Source organism: Mesoplodon mirus (genome assembly GCF_964341445.2).
Source record: "Mesoplodon mirus genome assembly, chromosome: 7".
NCBI lineage: Eukaryota > Metazoa > Chordata > Mammalia > Artiodactyla > Ziphiidae > Mesoplodon > Mesoplodon mirus.
In genome coordinates, this window is record NC_138983.1 from 91,353,935 (window position 1) to 91,377,239 (window position 23,305).

The 23,305-nt window shown below is 43.5% G+C and overlaps 1 protein-coding gene across 1 annotated transcript in view; it reads right to left on the minus strand.

The window, feature by feature from the left end:
- Positions 1-23,305, minus strand: part of LOC309807691 (uncharacterized protein) — a 165,018-nt gene that overhangs the window by 115,095 nt on the left and 26,618 nt on the right. Inside the window, exon 3 of the mRNA XM_082627546.1 lies at positions 9,786-9,850. The gene's annotated coding sequence lies outside the window, so the exon portion shown is untranslated. The remainder of the gene's footprint in view (positions 1-9,785; positions 9,851-23,305) is intronic.

The following is a 23,305-nucleotide window of genomic DNA, read 5'->3' on the forward strand; positions in this document are numbered from 1 at the left end:
AAATAAAATTCCCTTTCTACCCGTCTCCTACAACTTTCTATACTCATTCAGGTTGTGTCCTTCACTATCCTCTTTCCGGTGCTGGAACAATCAGTCATTTTACTTTAGGACCAAACTATTTTTGTTCCTGTTAATAAACAAAACTACATCGCATTATCTTGCATACAAAGTTGTACCTCTCGGTTGCTGGAACCAAGCAGGACCATGCAGGGCCCTTCCATGTCCCCTGCCTCTTGTTTGTAAAATAGCTGCAGTCTCCCAGGCCTCCCCTGAGTCACCAAAGAACAGGTTCAAGCAGTTACTGATTAGGACAACAGCAGTCACAGAATCTTTAGTTCCTCCCGAAGGACATAAGTAACAGTGTCAGACACACATTCCTAACTTGTTTTGCAGATACTAAAACCACTACAAGAGGAGAAAGCTAACTGTATGATGACCAGACTGGAGCTATGACATAAGCTGCTCCATCTTGAGCAGACCTGAACCGATGGCTTACACAATTCCAGGAACTGGCCTCAAGGAAATGGGAACAAACCAACACTGGAATTGAAGATTAACTGTGCCTGAAACAATCAACATGACACTGACCACACCGCTGCATGACCAATTTCAAGAGGATGGTCAGAGCTGACTGTGCTACTCTGCACGGAGCCCCCACCGGCACAGCCCAGAGACTTCCCGTCTTTTCCCTATCAACCCCTTTTCCCTCTCATTGGCAACTGGGAGATGGTATTGGGGACACTAGCCCACCATCTTCCCAGGTTGCCAGCTTCCTGAATAAAGCATCTTTCTTCTTCCACCAACCTTTGTCTCTGGAACACTGACTTCTGAGCGATGAGCAGCTGAACCTGAGTTCTGTTCCAGCCGATAACATCACTATGGGTCAAGTCTCATTCATAGTATATTAATACTAACTTGGAACCAAAGTTACTTCCATTTCACAAAGAAAACTAGGAGTGAATGATCGACAACTGCCCATCACACATCAGCATTTCAGGCTAGCAGAGCTCATGAACACACATAACACAACTTTACACAGCCACAAACATCCCTTACACAACTTATTCAAGTGGCAGAGACAAACACATTCATTAACACACCCACAGACAGAGCCTCTAGGTAACAAGTAAACATATGCAGCAAGAGCATATAACTTGAGATTATGCTTAGTAATCAATGCCTCAGGTTTCTGTCTTGCTTACAAATGACCTCGGTATCCAATGATTATCCAGTAAGTAACACAATTTAGTATCAGTTCAAGGGTTTACGTAAACTGAAGATCTGGGAATTTATCGACAAGCTAACACAGTAGAAAACATAGTTACTGTTGAAAGAAAGTCTGTCAGAATAAAAACTAAATGTGGTTAAACACAAACTTACATTTTTCATAACCTTAAACATTAAGTAGAAGTAATATGAGCTTAGTTGATGGGCACACCTATATAAATTTAGGAAGAACACACCCAAGTAGAATTGTTTTAAATGTATGCCTAATACTGATAAATAAGATACGAATAACTTTTTATTAAACCAAAAATATTAAACTAGCTTCATGTGTCAAAGATTTACCTAAATTATGTAAACTTGAAGTCTTTAAATTTCTGAGTTGATTTTTTTTTTTTTTTTTGGCTGCACCGAGGGGCTTGCTGGATCTTAGGTTCCTGACCAGGGACTGAACCTGGACCCTGGCAGTGAAAGCACCGAGTCCTAACCACTGGACCGCTGGGGAATTCCCTGACTTGATTTCAATAAGAATATTTTTCTAGCACATTTAAAGTATTAGAAGTTCTAATTCCTTTCTCTCTGAGAATTTTAGGGATATATAATTTTTATAAGCACATTTGTATCTTTGTAAGCCAATCAGGACAGAAACCCTTTAATTTAACAGACTCTACAATCTACTTTAATAGATCCAGAAGTAGGAAAACATTACATACTCGCACTGTCAGAGGTAAAGACCTCTTTGAATTACAGACACACAGACATACAGAGAAATGGAACTTTTACCTGCAGTTTTAAGTCTTAGACTTGGGTCAGGAATAAACACTCACCAGTCTAGATATTAAAGAGCCGTTCTCATCCCATTGGGCAAGAGATTCTTCATTGATTTGAGCTTGTCAAAGTAGACAAATAGACAAACAGAAAAGACTAAGAAAAGACTAACAAACTAGATCCTCTGTTACCTCTCACCTAACTGAGATTAGTTCTGTAGAAACTTCATCCCTTTAGAGACCATCAAGTCTTCAAACGACAGAGCCAAACTCAGAACCACTGCTGCCACCAATGGGGAACCACTTCGCTGGAATCTGAAAACAAAGGAGAAACACAAAAGTAATAGAAGGGGAAACTAAAGAAACAGAAAGTGAGCCAAGTTCAAAGGCTGCTTGGGTTCACCCCTGGGAGAGGAGACAAGATGTACCTGGGCTTCACTGGCTCATGAAATACACCACTTGTTGCTGGGCTTTTACAGCTTTATTTACGTAGAACTGATATACAAAATCTAGCCCATGTTTAATGTATATAACTTGATGAGTTTGGACATATGCACACACCTGTGATACCATCACCACCATCACGGTAATATACTCATCACTTCCAAAAGGTTCCTTCTATCCCTCTGTGTGTGTGTATGTGCGTTAGAAAGACGGAACACAGCACCAGGTACATGAAAAGGTGCTCAACGTCACTAATCATCTGGGAAATGCAAATCAAAATCATCATGAGATACTACCTCACATCTGTTAGAATGCCTACAATTTTTTTTTTTTTAAAGATGAGAGTTGTCAAGGTGGTAGAGAAATCGTAACCCTTGCATATTGTACGCAGGAATGTAACATTGTGCAGGCACTGTGGAAAACAGTATGGAGTTTTCTCAAAATCTTTTAAATAAAATTTCCATATGATCCAGCAATCCCATTTCTGAGTATACAGGCCCAGCTCAGAGACACTGCAGCTTCAGTTCCAGAACACTGCAATGAAGCCAATACCGCCATAAAGCGAGTCACATGAAATTTCTGGTGTACCCGTGCATGAAAAGCTTCTGTTTACACTATCCTGTAGTCTGTTAAGTGTGCGACAGCCTTGTGTCTAAACAAACAATGTACATACCTTTATTGAAATATACTTTGGGGAAGAGAAATATAGATCAATGGAACAGGATAGAAAGCCCAGAGATAAGCCCACGCACATATGCTCACCTTAGCTTTGATGAAGGAGGCAAGAATATACAATGGAGAAAAGACAGCCTCTTCAATAAGTGGCGCTGGGAAAACTGGACAGCTACCTGTGAAAGAATGAAATGAGAACACTACCTAACACCATACACAAAAATAAACTCAAAATGGATTGAAGACCTAAAGGTAAGGCCAGACACTGTCTAACTCATAGAGGAAAACACAGGCAGAACACTCTATGACATAAATCACAGCAAGATCCTTTTTGACCCACCTCTTAGAGAAATGGAATTAAAAACAAAAATAAACAAATGGGACCTATTCAAACTTAAAAGCTTTTCCACAGGAAAGGAAACCATAAACAAGACAAAAAAACAACTCTCAGAGTGGGAGAAAATAGTTGTAAATGAAGCAACTGACAAAGGATTAATCTCCAAAATATGCAAGCGGCTCACGCAGCTCAATATCAAAAAAACAAACAACTCAATCCAAAAGTGGACACAAGACCTAAATGGACATTTCTCCAAAGAAGATATAAGATTGCCAACAAACACATGAAAGGATGCTCAATGACACTAACCATTAGAGAAAGGCAAATCACAACTACGGTGAGGTATCAGCTCACACCACTCAGCATGGCCATCACCAAAAAATCTACAAACAATAAATGCTGGAGAGGGTGTGGAGAAAAGGGAACCCTCCCCCTGCACTGTTGGTGGGAATGTACATTGATACAGCCACTACGGAGAACAGTATGGAGGTTCCTTAAAAAACTGAAAACAGGGCTTCCCTGGTGGTGCAGTGTTTAACAATCCTCCTCCCAATGCATGGGACATGGGTTCGAGCCCTGGTCCGGGAAGATCCCACATGCCGCAGGGCAACTAAGCCCGTGTGCCACAACTACTGAGTCTGCACTCTAGAGCCCGCGAGACACACCCACTGAGCCCGCATGCCATAACTACTGAAGCCCGCATGCCTAGAGCCCGCGCTCCACAACAAGAGAAGCCACCGCAATGAGAAGCCCGCGCACCACAACACTGAAGCACCTGCTCGCTGCAATTAGAGAAAGCCCGCGTACAGCAACAAAGACCCAACACAGCCAAAAATAATGAATAGATAAAAATACATAAATTTATACCAAAAAAACCCAACTAACAATAGAACTACCATATGATCCAGCAATGCCACTCCTGGGAATATACGCTGAGAAGTCCATAATTCAAAAAGAGACACGTACCACAATGTTCGCTGCAGCACTATTTACAATAGCCAGGACATGGAAGCAACTTAAGCGTCCACTGACAGACGAATGGATAAAGAAGATGGGGCACATATATACCACGGAATTTGACTGAGCCATAAAAACAAACGAAATTGAACGATTTGTAGTGAGGTGGATGGACCTAGAGTCTGTGAAACAGACTGAAGTAACTCAGAAAGAGATAAACAAATACCGTATGCTAACACATATTTATGGAATCCAAAGGAAAAAAAGTGGTTCTGATGAACCTAGTGGCAGGACAGGAATAAAGATGCAGACGTAGAGAATGCACTTGAGGACACGGGGAGGGGGAAGGGTAAGCTGGGACGAAGCGAGATGGAAACCAAAGGAAAAAAAAAGTGGTTCTGATGAACCTAGTGGCAGGACAGGAATAAAGACGCAGACATAGAGAATTCACTTGAGGACACGGGGAGGGGGAAGGGTAAGCTGGGACGAAGCGAGACAGTGGCATGGACACATGTACACTACCAAATGTAAAACCGATAGCTAGTGGGAAGCAGCCGCATAGCACAGGGAGATCAGCTCAGTGCTCTGTGTCCACCTAGAGGGGTGGGAAAGGGAGGGTGGGAGGGAGACGCAAGATGGAGGGGATATGGGGATACAGGTATACATACAACTGATTCACTTTGTTATACAGCAGAAAGTAACACAAAACACAAGGGAACAACCCATGATGTATGTGTCTTAAAAGACCCCTTGGTACAGTAAGATTCCACAGACAGCCTTGTAATCACAGAATTCAGAACTGGTTACACATTTCCCACAAGCCACTTTCTCACTGTTAGGTTAACAGTGTCGGCTCACTCCCCTGCTTGGGGGCAGAGAGGACCGGTCTCCTTTCCTTTCTGAGATTCCTTTCATGAGTGGCTAGAAAGCTTAAGCACTGGAATTTCATTAAAGAAAAGGAGTATTCCTCAGAGGATTGTAAATGACACAACCCCAAGAGGACTTTAACAGCTGCGTCCCTGTGTCAGAGACCTCCCACGCATGGCTGGGGCCCAAATGACACAGAACAGTGGGGGCCCAAGGGCCGCAGTCCTAGGACGCCGCTCCCCAACCAAGAGAGTCCTCTTGCTCCTCAGGGAAAAACAAAGGTGTTCTCACACACACACAACTTCTGGAGCCAGGAAGTGAGGACCCCACCTGCCTGGCCTATCCCAGGAGAGTGGCTGATGCAGTGCCCAGAACCAGAAAGGGGAACTGAGACCCAACAGAAAGGGAACCACGAGACCGATGCATTCCTCCCCCCGCAAAGAAGCTGCACCCCAGTACTGAACAAGGAGGGCGCTCTTCAACTAGGAATCTTATCCACACAAATGTGCTGATTTTGAGAAACTTTTGAAATGCATGGTATTCAACCTCTCAAAGTAAAAAAAAGTAATGAATTATATAGCAATGCGGGAAAATACAGGAAAATGACAATAAACCTTGGAAAACAATGTTTACTAACAGGACCCCAACTGGAAAAATTTGGAAACATTTAAGATGACTCTGAAAGCCAATAAGACAAGGAAAACAAAACAAAACAAAACAAGACAGTATTGGGGCAGGAAGACGGGCAGTGGACATGAACAGGCCCTTCATTGAAAAACAGAAAGACAGCAGTCTGAAAAGACCACAGAATGAAGGACTCCAACTACGTGACATTCTCGAAAGGGCAAAAATACACAGACAGTAACAAGACCAGCAGCTGTCGGGGGCTTGGGGGCACTGGGCGGGTGAACAGGTGGCCTCCAAGGATGTTTCGGGCAGTGAAATGGTTCTGGGTGGCACTGCAGTGGTGGCTGCAGGTCATCACACCTGTCCAAACCTGAACAGTAGGACACAGAGAGTGAGCCTTGATATAAACTACAGACTCCAGGGGAGAATTAGGTGTCAATACCGAGCCATCACTGAGATGACGCGCCACACAGGCCAGAGATGTTACCAAGGGAGGGAACCCAGAGGGACGGGTATAGGAAAGTGCGGTCTGCTCGATTCTGGTTCTCCTATAACCCTAAAACTACTCTAAAGACTGTCTACCAATTAAAAAGAAGAAACGGCTTCTAAGCACGTGAAAATACTCTCAACCTCATTCACGATTCAGAAAAACCCCAAGGGAACGTCCATACTGCTTACCGGGGCCTAGGATGAGCGGGAACACGCCGCGGCCTCGCCCCTTCCTGTCGGGCATCGCGCTGGAGCCCAGAGTCCCCCTGACTTGACCCACCGCACCCCACCCCGCGTTTCATGCCGTCCACAGTCTCTACACATGACATCTTTTGAGCAGATGACTCACTGTCCCAATTACAACGTTTCAGTTTCTCCACAGGAAGAAACCAAAACCAGCACAAAGGGGAGGCTCTTCAGTCAAACTCAGGGTCTGCCTGCCTTCACGTCCCGCTCTTCCTGACGGGAGGCCCACATCCTAAGGAAGGAGGTCCTTACCAGCACCTCAGGAGCCTCATCCAGTCCACCTCACGCTGCTCTGAGAGCCTCGCCAACCTCTGCAGCTACCCAAGTCCTGGTCACTTCAGGGCCGTCCCCCTTCCCCGAGTCACTGAGCCACGTGCTCTGACAATGCATTTCAAACCAGGCTCTCGGACTTCCCTGGTGGCACACTGGTTAAGAATCCGCCTGCCAATGGTGGGCACACGGGTTCTAACACTGGTCCGGGAAGATGCCACATGCTGCAGAGCAACTAAGCTCGTGCGCCACAACTACTGAGCCTGCGCTCTAGAGCCTGCATGCCACAACTACTGAGCCCGTGACCCGCAACTACTGAAGCCCACATGCCTAGAAGCCATGCTCCACAATAAGAGAAGCCACCGCAATGAGAAGCCCACACACCGCCACGAAGAGTAGCGCCCGCTCGCCGCAACTAGAGAACAAAGCCCGCGCGCAGCAACAGAGACCCAACGCAGCTGAAACTGAATAAGTTAAATAGTAAACAAATAAAAAATTAGAATGAATAAATAAATAAATAAATAAATAAAAGCAGGCTCTGCTTTGTCAGCACTCTGGAGTTCCCTACGTATCGACGGGCAGGATTCCCGTCCTCTCCTGTAATTACGTCTGTGAAGTGCCTTTCCCGAGGAGAACAGAAGCTCCTGGAAGCAGGGAATTGCGTCTTAAGATCACATGCAGAAACTGAAGACATTTGATGCTTATGTCAAAGATAAAAGACACAACACTAGATGGTGTGAAGGGTCCTCGAGGCCAAGAGCCAGGCAAGCAGGACACTTCCTCTGGGGACCCTTCCATCAGCAGAGAAGAAAATGTCCGTGGCCAGAACTGGCACTCAATTCGCTTTGAGCCGAGAAGCACCCATGTAATTACACAGGCTCCCCAGAGAGTAATTACTCCCACATTTAAGAAAGGAGATGGCTTTTCAGGCAGGGAGGCAAGTGCAGTCTTCCCAGCTGGACGCACTGTGTGCTGATGGTCACGACGGAGCTGGGCCCCCGAGCTCTGCTCTCCCCTCAAACCCCCAACCTCACCCTCACCCTCAGCTGAGGAGCTGCTTCCCTGAGGACAGAGAAGCCATCGGAGGGCTTCCCCACCTGCAACCCAGCTCAGCCATCCCCTCCCCACTCCAGGACCACGGGCAGCAGCTCTCCCCTCCCCCACACGCATCTACTGGATCATTCCCACTGTTATTTCTCCCATCACAACACAACACAACACAACACAACATCCTCCCCGGACCTCAGCTCCTACCCCAGCTACTGTCCAGTTTCTATTTTCCCCGTCACAGCAAAATGTCGTGAAAAAGTTGGGACCAGAACAAACCCAGTTCTCCCACTCCTCTCTCCTAAGCCTCTCCGATCAGGATTTTACCCCACAGATCCATCCAAACGCATCATCGGCGAGCTACGACCTCCCCCCAGTGCTGGGCTCGATGGTTAATGGCTCCGCGGAACGGCAACCTCGTTTGTCCAGTCACCCAGGGAACCTCTAAAGTGCTTCCCACATGCAGACAAAACGCTGTGATTAATAGTTTAGGAGAAATACTCAGCGTGGAGAATACACTTGAGCTGCTGGACGAAAGAGGGAGCGGCACAGAAGAAAAGTTTCTGTAACTACAGGAATGAACAGATAAGCTGTTTTAATGGTAGCAAGTATGGGATGAAGGAGAACGAATAAAAACCATTCAGAAGACGACATTAACAAGCCTCACACCACAACGTGGTAACAGAGGATGGAGAAGGACTTTACAATGAACTCATTTTTCTGGGCAGGTGACAGGCTGGATGATGCAACGATGAGCCGCCAGGGACAACAGGACAAGGCAAGGGGCAGGGGAGCTGTAAATAATCGTTTCTGGATCTACTGGATCTAGTAATTCGAGGTGCCCTTTGGACCAACTCCATAGAGATGCTGGCAAGTGGCTGGACAGAGGCATCTATCTGGTCCAGGTGGGAGAACTGACAGAGTTGGAGGTGAAAAGCACCAGAGGGTGAGATCAGACGGGTTGAAGAGTCATGAACCAAGGGTGAAAAGACAACACACAAAGAGGGCGGAAGAAAGAATCAGTCAGGAAGACAGCAAGGAGAGATCTGTCACAGAAACCAACAGAGCAGACTCTGCAGATGGCAAGGCGACAGTGGTCTGAGGTGACGACTGGCAAATCTCCACTGCTTTGTATGCTGGATGCCAGGTCACCTCAACCGGATCAGGTTCCGTGGAGGGGCAGAACCAAGACCGCAGGCTGCACGATACAATTCAGCTGGGAAACAAGAATCTTTGCCAGAGACCTCACTGCATGGTGTGTAACGCGACCCTCTGAGATTGTAAGAGACAAAGAGGGAAATTTACTGGAAGGGTGACAAGGCTGTTCTTCCAGATGATCCTCATTGCATCCCTCGACTGAGCACTGGAAACAATGTACCTATGTGACAACGGTGTTCTACTGAACAGACAAGTTATATGCACCGAGTGCTCCCTGGACAGCACGCTCTCAGCTTACAGGAAGCACAAGGAAGGCACCAACGTCAACACGTTAGGGGCTGTCACTCAGGAAGGCTCGCGGCCTACAGCGGGATCCTCAAGGAAACCTTTTAACGCTCGAGAACAAAAGTGCTTCGGCAGGACTATGTAAGTCAAGCAAGGGATGGTGTTTTGCCACAAATGTCAAGAACACGAGGCTTGTACTGTGGCTCTAAGAGGATCCTGGGATCTACACGTAGAACTTGCCAGAAACACTTGGTACTGACCTGCTCCTCTACGCTTTGTCTAACCACATCTTTTACCTACTCCTACTTTCCCATTTTAACTTTTGAACTATTCGCCTCCCAAGGTGTTATCACAAAAGAACGGCAGCAGGTAAACACATAAACAGCAAAACTCACCAGAGGCTGATTCATTTTCCGCTGCTCTTGGAACAACGTGCAGGACTGTGACAGTGGAGGCGGACCTGGAGAAGGAAAACGCAGGCAGTGAAGCTACGACTGAAGCGGCTCGGGGTGCACGAGCACCCGCCCCGCGCTCCACAAGAGACACCTGTGGGAGACCCGTCCTTTCACCTTCAGAAGGGCCTGTGAGAATAAGGAGGGAGCAACCACCCTCAGGTCTGTAACTCCCACGTGACTCTGGTACCTGAGGGGATACTTTATTTTTCCGTAGCGAGTGTACATTGAATCCTATTAAAATAAACCTCCGTCATTAAATATGAAATTTAAAAACGCTTATAGTTTACCTCTTCTCAGTCTGTTAACAACTTAGATCAGAACATCCACAGGATACCCAGAATAAAGGGACACACTCAGGTGCGTTTCAGTCTTGCAATGATTTGTACAAACTTTACAAACTTAAGTGCAACGCTCAAAAACATCTTTTATTAAAACTGACTTTAAGTGGACAGAACGCCTGCCCTAGGAGTTTGGAGTCCTGTGAGCGACCCCACGTGCACACCCGGTGAGGGTCTAGGACAAGTCATCTCCCTCCTCAGGCCCCATCGCTTCCTTCCTCACCCGAGGCAGCAGGACAGAAGCCCTGCAGACTCGTCCTGCACCGATTACACTGGGCGACTCCACAGGGCACAACCCAGGGGGGCGGCGGACGCTTACATTAGACAACCAAGGTGCTGACGTGCCTTGAGACACACGTGCGAGATGCCGAGACGGCGACAGGAGGGGGAGGAGGAGGAGGATCGGGGTTGGACGGAGGGGAGGACGCGGCACGTCCCGGCCGAGCCTGTGGACCCTGCTCCACCAGGACACCCGGAGCTCACAAGTCCCAGGGGAGCCCCATCCGGAGCAGCCAGCCCTGTCCTCCAGCCCGGCCCCTCCACCTCCGGGAAGCGGTCAAACCCTCCCGGTGGCTCTACCGCGGGCCCTGGGGCGGGCAAAGCCAAGCCCCGCTCTCCAAGCCGCGGTCTCGCAAGCCCTGCTCTCCAAGGGCCGCAGGCTCCACAACCGCCTGCAGGCCTGCAGACGCAACACCTACCCCGTCGGGACTCACTCACCAGCCCCGGGCTCCCGAGGCTCCGGTCTGGGGGCTGCTCCTCGGGCGTGCTCCTCTCTCCGGGGTCTCTATTTTTAAAATATTTATAAGTAACCCATTTTGTAGAAAACACCAATCTTTCATCATAAGAATTATGACACTTTATACTTTCATTCCAGCCTAACTTTTATACTCTATTTTCTACCATTTGGCAACTTATACCCTATGCTCTAGTCAAAAAGAATCTCATTTACAGTCACTTACATATATTGTGTTGGTTCTCAAGTCCAGGATGTTCCTTCTGCCTGGTATGCCCCGACCTTCTCTCCACGTGGAACATTCCTACTGACGTTCAAAACCTAATTCCAAGACCCCTCATTGTTGGCATTCTCTTTAATATCCCCTAGAAGGGTTACTGACTCCAAGTTCTGTTTTACAAATTTATATTTTTATGATCTATTTATTTAATAGCCTATCCCTACTCGATTGTAATGAGTTGTTCATGCATCTCTCACACTCTCTTTTGAGTTCCTCTGGCCTTTTTCTTTTATCTCTTACCCATAAGCACAGTGTTTGCCCCATAGTACGTGCTCAACGTGTTGGCTGAGTGAAAAAAGACACCTTTTAGCTCTAATCATTTGTGAAATTTCATTTAAAATGACATCAGATTACCCTTTGTTTCCTAACTTAATTTCTAGTACTATAGAATGTACTCAGAACATCGTCAGTGGCCTACAGAAACAGTGTTCTCACTGGACTTCATGCATATAGTCAACCCCCTTATAACTTTCTCAGGCATACAACTGCCAGACATGTTATTAAGAAAAAAAAAAAAAAAAAGATGTACCAACCCCTCACCTATTAGAAAACTTCCAAAAGCTCTCCATTCCTTATGGTATCTTTTCTACTTGATTTTTCAAATACCTCTGTCTTACTTCAACTATTCAGAACTGCCTTTTCCACCTTTGGCTTTCATTTTCAATTTCATTCATATCATTATCTGCACTTACCCATAGAACCTAAGCATATTTCAGTTTCTTATGCAAGTTTCCTCACTAGAGGTCAAAGGGGCAAGGACTATTGTGATAAAATATTAAATAAATAGACGATAGAACTTTGTTCTATTGGTCTGGGAAAATTACTACCTGAAACAAAATAATTCTGGAAACTGAAGGGATCAGACCAGTCAGCTTTGTTTACTTCAGACTCAAATCAATGTCTTGTCTTTACCTGAGCTCTGGTTACATTTAGAAAAAAGTACTGTAAATACAGTGAATGAGCAAGGCCACTATCTGAGACGTGTCTGGGTCCTTAGTATAGTAACTGGGGGAATGGTAAGCGTTGGTCAATGTTTGCTGATTGATGACTCAATACATCTGGTTAAGCCTCACCATCAGAATTCCAGATTTTTTAACAAGCTTCTCAGTCTTTTCAACCCAAAGAAAAAACTAAAGAAAACCAGATGACAAGAATTTCAAATTGTAAAATATCCTGGTTGTCAAATTTAAATAGGGATATCCTGTGCAATGGAGAGGCTGGCTGGTGCCAATTTCACATTTTGTTCTCTAGTGTCCGGACGAAGCCTGCTCTGCCAGGGAGCTGACAGGTCGAGAGCACTCCAGCTTCCACAGACACCCGAGAACTTTCTATTTTTCATGGTCTTCCTGCCTTACCTAAGGGAAGGACTATATTCACAATGAAAAGAGTTATGATTAATCACCAATAGAGAGATTCTTCCACTTTCTGGGTGCTCACGTTGAAAGTCTGGTATAGTCAACACTCCCTCTAACATAGATCGTGTATTGAAATGAGAAAACTATCACCTAATATGGCCAGAGAGATGAAGGGACTTGGCCCAGCTGAGCCCAGGAGACACCTCTAATTCAAAACCTCAACCATTAACATAGTGATTGTGATCAAGGGGACTTACAGGACATAAGAGATTCAAAAAGCATATTAATCCACCTCCGGCAACACTGCCAGTTTAAAAGAATGATTAACCTTCTCTCCCACTTGATTCAACCTGGCTATGTATTATACCACTCTAAATGCTAGCAGACTCTATGCTTATGGCTTCCATTAGGTAGCACTTAGTATACACGAAAACTTTCTTCAAGAAGTAATTACTTTTGAAACCATAAACGTTTCAGTTGGGAAAAGAGAAAAAGAAAGGAGGTGCAAGTAAAGGGAACTAGGAAAAAATAAGAAAATACCCTCAAATATAAACATGTTCATTCAAAAAATAATTTAAAGGGGATTTAAACGATACTAGGTGAGCATTTATTCTGTTTCTGCTTTAAATAAAGCATTCTGTTCTATTTGTTAGGTGTTGTACTTGTTTAGTATCTAATGTCTGTTAAAAACCTCTCGAAAGAGATGTATTCATTCTGGTATCCTAAGCACCTATCTGGATGAACAGCACAAGCAATGGGAAGTCATGGGGCATAATGGACCTTGCAAAGGCTCTGGAATCCATCTCTTACTTATGGTCTTTGAGACTCAGGCTCCTCCTCTATGTAGTGTTCATAAAACTTAGTGGAGATAGAACACTAGGAACACAGAAGGTCAAAGCAGGTATTTACTACGACTTTTCAAATATCTTCCTTTAGGAAAACAAATATATTTTATTTGCAATGAGGCTTTCTTGTGAATTTTATTCTTCTAAAGAAAAACATTTTTAGTGAACAACTGATTCGTTTGCCTCCCTGTGCTACTTTATTGACAATACTCAGGTAGGGGTGGTTTTCTCTCAAGCAGTTACCTCCATGTGATTTGTATTTCAGACCTTCCTAAAAGCATGTTTTCCTGCTCTTTCTTTCCACCCCATCCCAGCTCTACTTAAAATATTGTGATCCTCTATTAAAATGCACAGAACCCTATAAGGAGAAGCAAAATGTTTGTCACTGCCAGCTCTGGTATGCATATATCAGAGAATAAATTATAACTGATGAAGACAGAAATGGGACCCATATCTGACTGACTTCAGAAACCAGAAGTATAGGGCTTCCCTGGTGGCGCAGTGGTTGAGAGTCCGCCTGCCGGTGCAGGGGACACGGGTTCGTGCCCCGGTCCGGGAAGATCCCACATGCCGTGGAGCGGCAAGGCATGTGAGCCATGGCCGCTGAGCCTGCGCATCCGGAGCCTGTGCTCCGCAACGGGAGAGGCCACAACAGTGAGAGGCCCGCATACAGCAAAAAAAAAAAAAGAAACCAGAAGCGTAGCTACTACAAGCTGATGAATTGGAACTCAGATCAAGGCCTAGAGTGGAGAGGAGTCTTCTGATCAGAAGGGGAAAGTAAACAAAGGGCAGCGTTTAATTATTTAATAATAAGTAAGAGAATGACTATGGTGTTTTTACAGAACAGGATATAATATTGAAATAAAACCCCCCAAAGTGACACAGAAACATAATGCAATCCTCTTAAGCTACAACCCTTCCTAAACCAAACCATACCATTCTCTTCACACAGCCTGGAAAGTCAAAAGAAAGGGGCTACTGATCTGCATCACACTGGCATTAGAAGCAGATCTAGTTGTAATGAAGTTTTACTTCATGGACTGAAGTTTCCCCCCAAAAAGGGTAAGCTTTTTTCTCAAGAAACATCACTGTGTAATAATCAAGGAGCCAGGGATGGTGGTATTCATTGTTCTAAGTACAGGGATTTGTTTTGCAGAAAGAAGTACCAATCAGAAAGAGAACTGACCAATAATTACTTAACAAAACTGCTTCAGAAGTAGATTTCTAAATCTACTTTTAGATTGATAGTTAGAAACATCTTACTAAGTTTATTCATTTAGAGGAAATCTGTGCAAGCCTCTGAAACCAAGAGGTATTGTATCAAAAGAGATAAGGTCACTAGACACTTATGTAAGAGCTACTTCTTCCTCAAATGGCCACCATATAGTCATTTCTGACTATTACATTACCAAGAAGTAACAATGCACCTTTAGGAAACTAGTATGAAAGAAAAACATAATAAAATTTTTTGCAGGTGACTCTTTGATCTCATAGGTGTGTGTTAATTTTCCAAAGTTGGGACTGGATCCCGCCTTTACAAAATGCTCCTTGAAATAGCGCATTGAAAATCTTCTCTTTTACTCCTTATTGTAAACACTGTATATGTTTTTAAGAAGACCAATAAAAAATATGGACTATGGGGCTGCCCTGGTGGCGCAGTGGTTGAGAGTCCGCCTGCCGATGCAGGGGACACGGGTTCGTGCCCCAGTCCAGGAAGATCCCACATGCCACGGAGCGGCTGGGCCTGTGAGCCAGGGCCGCTGAGCCTGCGCGTGCGGAGCCTGTGCTCTGCAACAGGAAGTGCCACAGCAGTGAGAGGCACGCGTACCGCAAAAAAAAAAATATATATATATATATACACATATGTGTGTGTGTATATATATATATATATATATATACACACATATATATATGGACTATAAAATTATTTTTCCAGTAGTGAAATTATGGAGAATATGACTTGCATTTCTACTGTATTCCCGCAAAAAGAGGAAGTCCTTTTCCACAAAGACTGTCATCAATGTTAACTCTGGGAGAAAAGTATTTGTAGTTGTCTCATGCTTTGTGGTGAGAGACTCTCACTTTTCCCCGTCTCTATTGTGGGAAACAGGGCACACTTTGGGCTGAGAATTCATGCTGTGGTCGGAAAAGAAAGAAACGAAAACTACCCTCATTAACACTGCTCTTTAACAAGTTCAGCAAATGGGCCTCAGGCATTCTAAACAGCAGCAATTAAAAAATAACTCTAGATTTCATACATTTCTTCCAGTAGGATGAAAAGCTGAGGTATGTTAACTTTAATTTTATGGTTTGGGTGAATACAGAGTTCGATTACTCCCTGTCAAAGCAGGAATCAGCCTTTTACAGGGAGTAAGTGCTAATTAAGCAAAACAGAGTAAGCATGTTATATGAAGTATATTTGATTCTTTCCTGTGCACTGTGGCTGCACAAGCTCTAACCAGTTTCCGTAGGGACCATCAGTGCTCCCTAAGAATGCCAATGCAGTGTTCCGTCCAGTTAGTGGGGTGCAGAGACCACTCAGAATGCTGATGCTTTCCACAAAGGAGATGGGGCTAGGGAGGCAAATGCAATCAGGGAGTATTACCTCTGTCTTGTGTGCCTGCTACAAAACAGTGTCCTCTCAAGACTACTCTATCCCTTCTTTGCTTTATACGTGTATGTGTAAGTTTGTGTAGGTAAGCTTTACAAGTCTCTCATAAGAGAAAACTAAAAATGCCCAGGAAAAAGACAAAACTGCTTCAACAGAGAAAGGTCTCTCTGTTCCAGTTGAAGAGGATATAGAGTTAATAACAGGAAATATCCATCCCCTGAAACTGTAGGAAACATGGATGCTTCCACAATTTATTCAAGGTCTCACTGACTAGGCTGTAATTTTAATTATTATTTCTTATGATTATGGTAGATAAAAAGTCTCAGTAGTATGCTAAAACTCTTGAACACTTGTTGACCTTTTTTCTTGATAGCTTTCCTCCTGCCAGGCTCCAGCCAACAGTAGCAGTAACAGATATCCAGATCTTAAGAGGATAGAAGTATAATGGTGCACTGAATATGGAAAGGAAGAACCAGTAATGGTTCCTATACATTCATAACGCGAATCAGCATCAAACTAAGGAAAAAAGCTTCCCCAAGAAGAAGTTAACAGCAAATAGTTTCGCCTCTTAATGCACTGAGGAAACAACTTTGAAGTTATCCGTAGCCACCGCTTCTGAAGCGACCAGTAGCTTTGCAACTATTAGTTTACTTGTATTAGATTAATTTATATTAGAGTTTATTTAATGTAATTGCTCACAAATTTTAAACCATTTTGTAGAGTAGTGTTCTGTATCTGTTTAAATGAAATGCTTTCCTAAGCTCAAGATCAGTGTTTTTATGTTGTGTAAATTATGAAATTACTGTGGAATATCTGGTAAACTTGATAGGAAACCCCAGATGTCAGCACTTTGCTGGGCAAGATTTAAAGTGGCCCACACCACTAACCCTCATCAGGAGCAGTAGCAGTGGGCTAAGTCATAAGGGCACGCCCATCCATTACATTCACCCAGGATACCGTGAGTGAGAATCAAAGGGCAGTGAGACAGAGACCTCTACGCTCAGATTCCACTGCCAAGAAATGGCCTAAGTCAGCTCTTGTTGTTGAAGAAAATAACCCTTTAGGAATCAGACTGAATCCTATTTTAAGTTTTAGAGGAGGAAGGATACTATTTAAACATTAATGAAATGTGCCTCTCTTTTTTTATCAGCATAGAAATTTATTTCAATTCAAAAGAATATGGTTATATTTAGCATAGTGTAATAATTATCTAAAGCACATATCATCGCTGGCTCTGAAACAGTTCTAAAGATGTCATTCTTTTGAAGTAAAAAATATGCAGTAAAAATGTACAAGGAAGCAAAAATATGAAAAAAACAGTTTGCTGAGTATGGGAAGTTGTTACAAGAGGGGCACACCAAGATAATTGTAAGAGTCCAAATTACATAACGTGCAGCAAGGAGTTCTCTTGCTTTAACAACTCCTAGAAAATAAACCAGTAATCTCAATGCAAGAATATCACCACTGGGATAACAGGACAAATTTTCTGAGGCACACAGGTAGTAATTCACTATACTTCCCCTTTCTCTAATACCTTTTCTCACACCAATTTCTTTTCTTTCCTCGAGGATAGATTTTATCCTGTTGAAAACAATTTTAGTTTTATTTGTAAAGTGGAGTAAATAATATCCTGAGTGAAGTAGGCAGCGTTTTAGCTGAAGATGCTCAGGAATCAAACTTTTGAAAAAGGCCAATCAGCTAGCTAGCTAGCAGTTACCATCAGTGGCTTGCAGAAAAAAAAATTACAGATGATATGTTTGTTAAATAGATAAAAAGAATAAGCAGTTTAAAATGGGTGAAAAATCCCAGGATCTATTGTGACCTAGACCAGAGGTCCCTAACCTTTTTGGAACCAGGGACCGGTTTCCTGGAAGCAAATTTTTCCAGGGAGGGGAGGCGGGGTGTGTGGGGTTCAGGCGGTAATGTGAGCCATAGGGAGCGGCAGATGAAGCTTATAGCTGGCTTGCTTGCGACTCACCTCCTGCTGTGCAGACCAGTTCCTAAGAGGCTGTGGACTGGTACCCGTCCGAGGCCAAGGGGTTGGGGACCCCTGACCTAGACACTCAAAAGCAGACAGCTGACCTTTGATTAAGCCCATTTTCCTGTGGAGTGAGCCATAAGGGGCTCCAAGACACAGTTTGGTTTCAATGTTTCAGTGTTCACAGCCAGAGGGCAAACTCAGAATGTCTCCTCCTCTTGCAAAAACTGGACCACGAATGAGAAGTCTTTTTTAGAGTAGCCCTTCACGCACAACATCCCTGCAGATCTGATGGGCTTGACTGCCCAGAAGGATTGGGCTCTTCGTGCTGGTAGCAGAGCCTCATGCTAATCCCAGATCCTTAGCCATGAGTGTTGCTCCAAATCCACCCTAATAGTAATTAGCCAGGTGAACTCCATCCATCACCCCAGGTACAGGATTTTAAGTGTCACTTGAGCAACATCGTCCTAAGCTCGTATTTAGGATTTTAGCCAAGAGTTTTGGGTCAAGCCCTAACCTGAGTCCCAGATTCATAGCTTCAGCAGTTCCAATCCTACTAATAGCTAACAGCAAGTGTTTGCAGATCTTCGAAGCCTGGCCAGTCCCGACAGCTCTACGATGCACCACATGGGAGCCCATGCACCACAGCAGCTCAACCCCTCCCATCCTAAATGTGAGGTTGCCAGACCGAGCCGTTCCCACACCACCAGAAACAGGGGCATCCGAGAAAACTGCTCCCATTTTCTCAACTTCTTTGGCCAATTCTCTCAAAACCATAGGGTCAACAGTACTGGAATCTATTAATAGTCTTTCTTCACTTTTTTTTGAATTCCATTTGCTTCAGTATAAGCTTCTAGCGCACTGATGCACTGTAATAATTCTGTCACCTTTTTCGGCTACATCCGCTGCAGAAGACACTACCGGGTCCACTTGCATCTAGCAGCTCTTTGCATGCATCAGGGAACACATCAGCAATAGTGAGTGGCTAGCCATGTTTCAAGAGCTCTTTTGCCATTGGATTCCCCACGTTGCCTACTCCAATGAATCCAACTGGAGTCTTGGAAGCTACTGACCTAGAACACAGCGCTGCAAGGCTGGCCACCGACGGCTGCTGTGGACGACTCCCTGTACCAGAGGCAGGAGGTGGCTCCACGGAGACGGAAGGAGGCTGACACGTTGCCCGCGCCCCTCCTTCCCACGGTGACCTCCTCGACTCCCGGCTCACCCACTGGCTGCTATAGGGTGTGTGGTGCGGAGGGCCGGCTCGGCTGTGGCGATTCTTAATACCTCTTTGGTACTAGGTTACACATACAATTTCACCTAGTGAGCGATTTAACAGAAGGAATTTTTTTCTACGGCATTTTTGTGGCACAGCAGATAGAAGCGAGGTCACTATTTCTTTGAAAAACTGAACTAAAAATGTATAGAAAGTCATGATTCATTCTACAAATATGCTGAGTCAAAGAAATGTGGAAATTGATGCGATGGAGGAAGAGCGCTAGACTTCCCTGATGCTCAACTGGGACCTTTCTTCTGGTGTCAGAACATGGTTGTGTAACTCCTTTAATCCCAGTGGATTTTCCAAAAATTCCAGAATCTTCAGATTTTGGTAGTCCCTGTTTACTGCCTTTGCCCCCACATGCCAAACCCCCACCCCACCCCGCACACATTTATTTTTTGCCAGTTGTCCTCTGGGGGGCTTTTCTTTATATAGTCATTGCAGCAGTTTGTTAGACTACTGACCCCCAGTGAAAATGCCCCTCCCCCCCGTTTTCTCACCCTGTGTAGTTTTGTTCCACCTTGACCTGGGTTTGGTCACATGACTTGCTTTGGCCCAATGGCATATCAAGAGCTGAAGCTTGGAGAGTACTCGTGCTTTAGGGCTTGTCCTCATGGAAACCTGACATGTTAGGAAGCCTGGCTAACCTAGTGGAGAATAGGCCCAGGCCACAGCCAGCATCAATGGCCAGACATGTGAAAGCAACCAGCCCCAGTCCAGCAACCAGATGATGGCAGCCTCAGTAGTCACCTCAGGTGAAAGCAAGATAGATCCACCCAGGGGATCCCAGCCCATTCTGCTGATTCACAAATTGTGAGGAGATAAAGTGCCTGCTGTTTTAAACCACCAAGCTTAGGAGTAGTTCATCACACAGGAAGAGATATAACTATCTTCACTGTTAGATTATCTTCCCATTTTATACCATGTTTCCCCTCAAACGACTGTTCCTTTATCCAAGATTCTAGAAAAGAAATAACAACTGATGACGCTGACAGAGCCTTAACATTTTTTAAAAGCTTTATAAACTTTTAAAATAACTATGTTAATAAAATCAATATTTATTTGATCACAAAATTATTTTCTTCAGTTGCCTTAAGAAGTAATGCAGAATTGTACTAAGTTTATAAATCTGGAGGCTCTAAAAATGTGTTATTCCTTGGATTCAAGTCCTAGTGTACTTTATGTGGGCATTCACGTTTGCAAAATGATTCCAGGAAATTTGCGATTTCATTTTACAACTTGGGCCTAAGGAGTCTTATGATATTTTACCTGAGAAAAATAATACATTAATTCCACTTTCAGCTATTAAACCCATGGCTTCCTGTATTTTCTAAATTCCCTATCAGTAAAGAAGACTACATATAGCGTACAAGGCTGTCATGATTAGGAGGAAGGTAGTACAGAAAGAACCTGTCAAATTAGGCATTGCCCAGTCATGTCAGTATACTAACGTGGGAAGCCACAGGCAGCTTGAAGCCTGGAAAAAAGACAGATACAATGTAATGATTATCCTAAGGATCCGGATAATGATTCCTATGATTTTCTTTTAAATATTAATGGCAGAGGATTCTGGGGAAATGATGGTGGCTACAGAGAAGATTTTTATCCCTGAATATGCCACCCCTCCCCTAAATACACAAGCCCCCACCCCCACAAAGAAGAAAGAAAAGCATCTAGAATAGCAAGATCAAAAACCCACAGACAACATCTACAACAAGGTGTCCACATTAACTGCAACATATAGCCAGGTAGGAACAAATCAACAACAGGAAAAAGACCTACATATGTGTATCCCAAGGTGTGTGGGAGGAAGACAAGGGAAGGACTCTCTCTCTCTTTCAGGAGAGCCAAAGGTTACTATGGTTCAAGAACTCACTGAGATTGAAAAACTCACTGAGAACAGCGACAGAAACCGGGTTGCAGGCTCCACTTTGCAGCTGAGTGCAAGAACTTTGAAATGTTCTGAGGATGCCAAGTGTTCTGGGGTCTGTGAAACCTTGACACCTATCAAACCAAAGCACCATTCCAGAACAAACCCCCATACTCAACAAGGACAAGAAAGAGGAGCCCTGGGTAAATGGGCAGAGGAGGGCCGAGGAGGAAGATTTGAGAAATTTTAAGGTCATTTTTAAAAATTATGTTGTGAAAATAATAGAAGATAGTGAGCCCTGGAGTTCTGAAGCTAGAAATTATATTCTGATCTATGATTCCCTCCTAAAGTGGAAACTTATTTCATTTAAAAATGAGTGACAGAAGAGTATTCCACTCACATCCTGTAGAAAATCAGTGAGAAAAAAAGAAAAAAGAGGGTGAAAAGAAAGTTCCAGCAAATCCTGAAAACGTGACAGAAAGACACGTCCACAGAACAAATGAAATTTATTGCCTGATATTGCGGAAAAAGTAAAAGAAATTTTAAAAGGAATAGAAACTGGTTTTAAGAAAAACATAAAAGAAATTAGAAAAAATCAGAAATGAAGTGATTGGAGAATAGCAAGATTTGAAAAGGTGAAAAAATTCAGTAAGTAATTTGTTTAAAAAAAAACATGTCTCGAGAGAAGGTTAAACTAGAAGGAACACAAGTTTGAATAAACACAGTGGATAATGCCTCCTTGGAGAAATAGCTGATTTCAAATCCAGCATAAGAAACGAATTAGATGTTCCTGTTACACCTTGTCGTACAAGAGAGCTGGGAAGACTTCAAAGACTACTGTGGTTGTGTGCAAAGGACTCAGGAGCCAACTTGAACAGGATCCGTGAGCCTAAGAGGGGACAATCTCTGCATCGATATTTATAACAACCTCACTGAAAACAACAACAAAGAAAGAAAATACCTCATTAGTCATCTTTGGAAGCTACTTTGCAGTCAACCTTTCTCTCTCCTGTTTTTTCTTTTTTTTGTAAAACTGGTAAATAAAATAAAAGAAACATTTATTCTTCCTTTCCTAATTAAATTGTAACTCAGGGCAACCAAGTAGTTGATGAAATAATCTTCTAGCTAGTAAATGAATAATAATCTAATTAGTAGAATATCACCATTTGGTACCCTTAAGAAATTAATGGATCTAGACATTGATCATTAATGGCTGCAACATCACAGTAAGACAGACACTTTATAGTTCCTTTTGGAATTCATCAATATTATCTATGAAGTAAACTTGACAAAAAATCACACCTGAATTATGTCAGTGCTCTAGATCTATCTACCAACTGACAGTAAATACATGGGCCAAAGGAGCATGATAAATATATAAGCATAAAGGGGATGCAATCAGCATAATCCAGACAGTTGGGAACCCTACTGGATGAATGCTTTGAATTCAATGACAAATACTTGCAAGAAAAATGAACAAATTGAGTTCTTTTAAACCTATACTTTAAAAGAAATTGTGTTTGGATCAGCAATCAAATAAGTAATGGTTATTAAAATAAAAATACATTTATAGGACAATCAAGGAAACATGAACTGACTGGCTATTTGTTGATATTAAGGAATTATTATTATTTGCGGATGTGTGATAATGACATAGTTGAGCTTAAAAAGGGCAGTTCCTGCATTTTAGAAATATGTATACTGACGTTTTCACTGAGAAAAAGAAATCTGGGATTTGCTTTAAAATTGCTGGGGATTATGGCGGTAGTATTCAGAGAGGGTGTAGAGAAAATGTATTGGCCTGAAATTGACATTTGATGAGAACAATTGATGAAAGTTTCTACTTCTTTCTTTTTACTTCTGTAGATGTTTGAAATTTTCCATACTAAAACATGTTTTATAAATGTAGATGGCTTGCAATTTGCTCTTCTGAGCTCTCAGAAGGCAAAAAGCCATTCTTAAATTAGGAGCTTTCTTCTCTAGCCAAGAATTCTAATGATAATTGTGTCCCAACTGGCCAGTGCACTCAGATTGCTCTGAGATCTGTTGGTGGAAGAAAATAAAGAAACTCTTTAGTCTTAGAAGAAAACAACAAAGAGTAAAGGCTGCTGCTAGGTCTAGGGCAATAGTGTAGTATCAGTATAAGGCAAAATATTAGTTCCTTCCAAAAT